Below are 6580 nucleotides of genomic sequence, written 5' to 3'. Positions count from 1 at the left end.
TTTTTCGGCCTTGAAACGCAATCAGAGAGAACCAGAGTAGTAATATCACATATTAAATTGAGCACTTTAATAATTATACAGTATATTTATGCCATCTGTATCTTTATAAGAATATTAATAATCTGATGTTAATGAGAACCTTAAATCTGCGAATAATTTATTGCTAAATGTTTTATGTTAATTTCTAGCGTCATCAGGATCAGATAATCAGTTTTAAGCTTGAGAATAGTGTCATACTTTACTTTATAATCTTAATCAGAGCAAATCTTAACAAGTCAAATTAGTGGCGCATAGAAAAACACAAGCAGTAAGTAAATCGGCCAAGCACAGTGAAAACGTAATTAAGGCAATAAATCAATAACATTAGCAGTAGACAATATCTGAAATACTGATTTGCTTACTGCTTAAGCTTTTTGTATGCCATAGCTTTAAATTGATATATTTTATTTGCATTGAATTGTTCTATTAATCTACTGTGTTATTGGAATAAAAGAAATCACATTGAAAGGAAATTCAGTGTGACGATTATTTGATTCACAGTAGATTGTAAATCGGTGGGTAAGTCGGCAGGTGTTTATTTAGGATTATTTGCGATAAAAATTATTCACGAAAAGAAATAACTGAAAGATCTAAAATTTTGTCGGATACAAATCTGAAAATACTCGTAATTTTATTGGATCATCGAAATAATTGTGTTGAAAACTGAAAAGTGACGAACAATGTAGAAAATTTCGATATTCTAGTAACCATAGTTTGAGTTTTCAACAAAACTATTTTCTAATCTCTCCAGCGTAATTTTAGGTCTTTTAGTAAAATCTTTCCACGAGATAGACAATGTAGATTATAATCTTATATAAAAGTTATTAAATGATTAGAACAACTTCTGGTAGGTATTATAGCTGCACGCGTCGGTTATTACATAAATATTACATAAATACGTGTTCGCAAGAAAACAGCAAATTAGATGTCAGATTTGTCCATCGGACGATCGCAGTTGCTTCTTTCACCGTATTGCGCACGACATGCATCATTATCGAACAAAGTGTATATCTGTTAAACGACGTACTACTTATACGCTATAAAGAGCCTAATTTGAGCCGTTCGTAGCGATACTGCGGGGATACTTTTAACAGCGTTCGGAGAGAATTACACCGGATGCGAGCTGCAGCCTCTATATATCGTCGCCAAGATGTGTTCGAACTACGTGCTTGTAGTGCGATAGCGAACAAGACGGGAGACGTCGATCGAGCAACTTCCTCGTTAAAGCCGCGCCTTTTCTCACAGTCCAATTTCGCACGTGGCTCATCTCGATCTTTTCGGTGTCGCCTATTAGTATTTACAGATCAATCGGTGTATTCTTGAGTCCGAGGTGTGGTTGCTGATGTCATGCCCGCTTGAATTACGAATCGGGGTCGCGATAGGTATAACAGTAAGTATATAAAAATAAAAAACTCCAAACTTTTGAATCATACTGTGTATTTTTTTTACATATTATATTATATATATCTAATATAATGTTTCAATACTCTCTGGAAAATTCGCAGGAAACGCAAGCGCATTTTGAGAAGGACGGAATTCATCGTTATTTCTCAACGAGAGAGTCGCGACTTCGAAACCCGTTTCAACGAAGGTTTCGCGATCGTTACTTCTTCGTTCCGGCGCTCGCGCGCGATCGCGGGGCACAGCAGGAAAGAATCGAACGCCGCGTTCGCGCTCGTCGACCAACCGACGGGTTGGCGTGGTATTGCGCGGTGCAGAGCTCAACGCGGCAGAGAGGAAACGGTCGAAGAAAGATAGAGATGCCCACAGGGCGCTTCCTCGCTGGACGCCGCGATTCTCTCCTCGTGACCGGAAGCGACGCGGGTCTCGGGCCAGGAACTCGGCGATCTCGATGATTCCCTCTCTCTATCTCTGCCTCTTTTTCTTTCTCTCTCTCGCTCGCACTCTTCCCTTTAACGGTATATATCGCGGCGATCGATCGCAGAGATCGATCCTGCGGTATACGTTCCTCCGTCGTGTTCCACAATCGCCGGTTCCTGCGCGCACACACAGACACACACACACACACACACGCGCGCGCGCACACATATCGCTTTTCAGCGTGCGTGTGTGCCGGTACGAAACACGTTCGCGATGAGCAAAAGGGAAAGAGACGGAAGCGGAGACGGTGAAACCGTCGGTGCGAGAGGGAGAAGGAGAGAGAGCGAGGAAGAGAGAGAGACGGAGGGAACCACCGCGTTCGCGATGGCGCTTTGCACGCACACACCGATAGGGATTTACGAGCGGTTTCGGGCAATCGCGAATAGAGATTAGGCCGGTAATTAACTATGGATCTGGTCTGCAGGCGAGTTCGCGAGGCGAGTAGGTAGAGAGACCGTGGAGTCGGGTCGGCCCTATATACATAAGTGACCCCGGTTCGCGGGAGCCGCGCGCTGATGAGGGAGAGAGCGAACGACGGGGAGAGAGAGAGAGAGAGAGAGGGAGGAACCACGCCAAGGGAGAAGAGAAGCGGTGAACGCGCGGGGGACGAGAGTATCGGGGAAACGGCGGCGAGAGAGAGACAGAACGGCCGCGGTCCTACCGCCCTTTACATGGGACCAACGCTATGTACGCGGCGACCGACCGACCGTCGTGTGATCCGTCCGTATATAACCACGCGGCAGTGCCCGCGCCCTCGACACCGCTTACATAGCATACCACGCCACGGCTGCCTGCCGGTACATACACCTACGGTTATATACCTCTCGCGAGGCGGGTTGGAAGCGGACGCGGGAGACGGACGGGAGAGGGAGGGGGGGGAGGGATATACGTTAGGTATACCGCGCCACGTCGTCCGAGCAGCTCTCGCGTATATGTACGCGTTCGCGGACGTGAAAACGTACACTCGCGCCGCCGGTGAGAAGTATATAGATATTTCGCGGTATATATGTACCACGAATGCTCGCGCGTCGTCTATATACGTTACGTAGAGATAGGTATATATATATATATAAATGTATGTGATGCACACGTGTGTGTCTGTATATATACGCGGGATAGGTATGTATAGTATATAAACGCGCGTTGGGATCTACATATGTGCTCTGGAGCGCCCCAAAAGGCAGACGTGCCTAGCATCGACGAGGCCAGAGGCGCACCACCAGCTCGATCTCCGTATCTCGGTAGATCGACGCCTAATGCCGCGGACACCGGTGGAGATGAGAAGAGAAACGGTGGCGCGTCAAGGGGGGAAAGCGGCGAGGGGGAGACGAGCCGCGGTGGCGGCGGCGGCAGCGGTGAAGCGAGGCGAAGCGAGAGACGCGGGGGCGGCGGCGGTGTGATGGTGGCGGCAGTGACGGCAGGGGACGTGGGGAAGGCAGGAGGGCTTATATGGGGCCAGCCGCGGGAATATCCTTCGCCGTTCTGCGAATTAATCGCGCGACCCTCCGCCTCGACCCCCGGGTGGGTCCCCCCTCGCCCTCTCCGGCCTGCCCGCTTCTCGTCTGCCCCGCTCGACCTTTCCATCAACCTTCTCCTATCCTCTTTGTGCCGCGCCTCGAATACCGACGTTCGCGATTCGTCCTTGCTACGTCGGCGTCGTCGCCGTCGTCTTTGCCGTCTTCGTCTTCGTCGTCTTCGCTACTATATCGCCGCTACTACCGTCGTCATCATCATGGTTGTCGACGTCACGCAAACTCTTCGTCTTCGTCGGACTCGTGTACTTTCGCGTGAGAAATTCGCGAGATACCGCGAGATACTCTCCTCAACGAACCTGATATCAATTTATCTCGCGAGTGGTGTTTTATTCTTTCTTTTTTTCTTTTCTTTTTCCCGCCACGCGAGTTCGCGTGAAAAATATACAAGAAGAGACGAACGAAAGAACGCACGCACGCACGCACGCACGCACGCACGCACGTGTAGCGGCATGACCGTTTTAATTTTCTGCCGTCCGCGTTTTGCTACGCGTATTCGCGCCGTTACCGCCGTAACTTTACTACTTAGAAGTTTCAGAATGCGAATGAGAGAAAGAGAGATGGAGAGGCAGGAGAGGGAGAGACTCATCCACTAAGAAATGGGTTCTCGGTGTATATGTTGTTTCGAGGTAGTGGAAACTCCGTACCACCCGTTCATTCATGAGCTTTCAACTGCGACTCGTTGAAATCGTGGAAACTTCTTCGGAACTTTCATGGCCGGATTATCTGCACGATTGATTCTCTTTACACGAAGCCGTTGTATATGATTGTGTATGATAGGGGATATCGAATAGGATTCTTAAGTACACTTGCTCTGTCCATTGTTATCGATAATCAGATAAAGAGATATCAAGTATATTTCGGTTATCTTCAATGAAAGTTAGACGTAAACGATAAAAGGGAAAAATGCTGAATGAAATTAACTCGTACTTGTAGTTCTTGATTAGAAATCGAAACCTTATATGTAATTGGGCTTATGATAATTATTTAATTACTAATATAATATTTAGATGTAGAAATACTATATTAATAAATAAGAAAGCTAATAAAAAAATATTTGAATGTATTATTCTTTAATTTTCCAATCAACCTTTTTCAAAATTTCACTTTTCTCTCAATATTCAGGATTGGCACAAAAAAGAACTAAAAATCAGAGAAATCAGGGAAACGTTTGGAAAATTGAAAATAATCAGAGATATCAGGGAAAAGCCAGAAAATTTTGCAAAATTTTCTAAAAAATTAAAATTCCTTGCTTTAAAGAAATTTGATATACGTACATCGCCCCTACGTAGTTTTAGAATGCTACTAACTTAACAATTAAATGTTATTAGGTTGATAATAGCAAAAATAATATCGATTTTTACTATTTTAAACTTTGGAGACTGTATTGTCTCTATAATAAGGATATATTCGATTGTGTTCATATTGCATTATTTTCAAGCGCAGATTCCGCTCTGTTAATTGTGCTAATAATTTTGTTTTCAATGTTAGTTTTGTGATCAATTATTATTAAATATGGAAAAGAAGCAATTCCGATTTTTTTAAACATACAAACTCAGACTAGGTTTTAAAACAGCGAAAATGAGTTGAAGAATTGATGAAATTTTTGGTTAGAAAATATAAATGTCCGGATAATATGATTGAGTTTTATACATTTTGTAACGAAAATGTTAAAAATGAAATGTAACGGACTGTTAAAAATGGAAAAGAAACGGTCTGCAGTAAATGATGCTAAAGGCACTTATTGAAGCGATTCTATTATAAATCGTTCAAAAAGTTGACAATAGAAACTAAACAGTCAACAGTTTTTCATTAATCAATAGTTTGTCATTTAAATCGAATTAGAAAACTAAAAAATCGATCGTTATTTTTGCATGAATAGCATAAATGTTACCAACACTAATAGCATTTTACATTTAACGGTTTCCTAAATAAGGCTGAAAATACAAAAAATTAAAAAAATATATATATTGTTGAAGGTCAGAAAAGATCACGAAATTTAATTCAAAAGTCAAAGGAAAATTCTGGAACTTTAGGCGACATTCGAATAAGGAATTCGTGGCGACTCTGAAATTACATATTCTAGACAATCTCATTTGTAAGAGACTTTATCGCAGAATCCTGAAAGCGCGATATTGGTGATGTCAGAGGCGGCTCTCGAAAGGTCAGAAATTTCTTACGTACGTATGCGCGCCGGCTTTCCCGCCTGGCAACAATTTAATCAGCGCGCCAATTTCATCAACCCTTCCGCGATACGGCGGAGCGGTACCTCAGGAACGCGGTACACGCGCGGACGAGAGAGATCCGGGGAGAGAACCTCTGTGAAGTTGGCACCTCATTTTAAAAAAAATGAGATATTCGACAGAGTTCTGAATGCACCCCGAAAAGTTCTGAAGTTCCTGCCTAAAATAAAAAATAGTTCTGACGAATTAGCACTAAAAATCAAAAATTAAAAATTTGGGGTGCTAACTTCACAAAACGCACAACGAAAAACTGCGATATCTTCTAAACCATTAGTCATACAGCTTTAAATGCTAATAACTTTTGATAGAACTCTTGGGGTGCTATCCAGAACTGTCAACAGAACTCCCGTAACAATAAAAAAAAAAAATTTTTTTTTTTTTAATATAAAAAATCGTGATATCTTCGAAACCGTTAGACCTAGCGTGTTGAGTATTAAGAACTTTCGTCAGAACTCGTCGGGTGCTACCCAGAACTGTCGACAGAATTCCCGTAACTCTAAAAAATGTTTTAACCACGGGACTTAGAAATTTTACGAAAAATCGAACGAAAAATCGCGATAACTTTGAAACCGTTAGTCCTAGCGTGTTGAGTATTAACAACTTTCGTCAGAACTCGTCGGGTGCTACCCAGAACTGTCAACAGAGGGTAGCACCCATCTGGGTAGCACCCCACGAGTTCTGACGAAAGTTGTTAATACTCAACGCGCTAGGACTAACGGTTTCAAAGTTATCGCGATTTTTCGTTCGATTTTTCGTAAAATTTCTAAGTCCCGTGGTTAAAACATTTTTTAGAGTTACGGGAATTCTGTCGACAGTTCTGGATAGCACCCGACGAGTTCTGACGAAAGTTGTTAATACTCAACGCGCTAGGACTAACGGTTTCAA

The sequence above is a fragment of the Cyphomyrmex costatus genome, unplaced genomic scaffold, assembly GCF_001594065.2.
Source record: "Cyphomyrmex costatus isolate MS0001 unplaced genomic scaffold, Ccosl1.0 scaffold20, whole genome shotgun sequence".
NCBI classification, from domain to species: Eukaryota; Metazoa; Arthropoda; class Insecta; order Hymenoptera; family Formicidae; genus Cyphomyrmex; species Cyphomyrmex costatus.
Note: the sequence above shows the minus strand (reverse complement) of the source record.